We start from the raw sequence: 833 nt of genomic DNA on the forward strand, positions 1-833 counted from the left end.
CGAAAGAGTCGGTTCTTATAGGTGAGTTGAGCCAACTGATCTGACTCACTGAAAAGAGCCGAAATTCCCATCAGACCAAGAGATTCGACGTAGTGCGCATGCGTACTTTCCAGCGTGCTGCCGGTAATGAGATGACTGTCGGATCTTCAGTGGTAAAGTTTGTACCACTGACTAGCAAGATTTAGAAGGTGAATTATGAATTTTGACAACAACATGGAAAACGATGCCCTTTTTATCTTTTTCGGGCGGAAACCCGTTTCAGTTGCGATAGAACAGCGCCACAGAGCATCAGTGGCCAAAAGTATATTACATCCATCGTGGTTTCAGGCGAACAGAGAGAATGAACGAGAAACGGATCAGGGAGTTATCTCAGGATCAGTGGTGCATATTCATGGCCATAATATATGGTCATAAATATACTGATCGCACAGGTCAAACAAGCTAACTGACATTACAAAAAGAGGAAAATAATCGTGTTGCATTGGCCGGGAATCGAACCCGGGCCTCCCGCGTGGCAGGCGAGAATTCTACCACTGAACCACCAATGCTCCGTGTCTTTGAATCACCGTCACTCCCTATTCAGTCTTCATAGTAGTCCAAACGCACGAAACCTAAGATATTTCTGACTACTAACAGTCTATGGCGCTGTTTTGAGTCCACCTCCCCAGACACGCTGACTCTGAAAACTTTTATTCTTGGCCAGCGTTTCTCAATGTGGTCTGCGAGCGACCCCTAGTGTCCAACTGAGTAGATGTGGTAAAGTAGCACAGTTTACAATTTAACTAACATCAAAAACGAACAGCCTGACCTTTGAAAGAAAATGTGGAGTTAAG

At 44.9% G+C, this 833-nt stretch overlaps 1 non-coding gene across 1 annotated transcript; it reads right to left on the reverse strand.

Moving 5' to 3' along the window:
* Nucleotides 1-477: 477 nt before the first annotated feature.
* Nucleotides 478-548, reverse strand: trnag-gcc (transfer RNA glycine (anticodon GCC)). Its single transcript has one exon. It is a non-coding gene; the product is annotated as a tRNA-Gly (tRNA).
* Between the last annotated feature and the right edge of the window lie 285 nt (nt 549-833).

The sequence above is a fragment of the Neoarius graeffei genome, chromosome 17 (assembly GCF_027579695.1).
Source record: "Neoarius graeffei isolate fNeoGra1 chromosome 17, fNeoGra1.pri, whole genome shotgun sequence".
Classification (NCBI taxonomy): domain Eukaryota; kingdom Metazoa; phylum Chordata; class Actinopteri; order Siluriformes; family Ariidae; genus Neoarius; species Neoarius graeffei.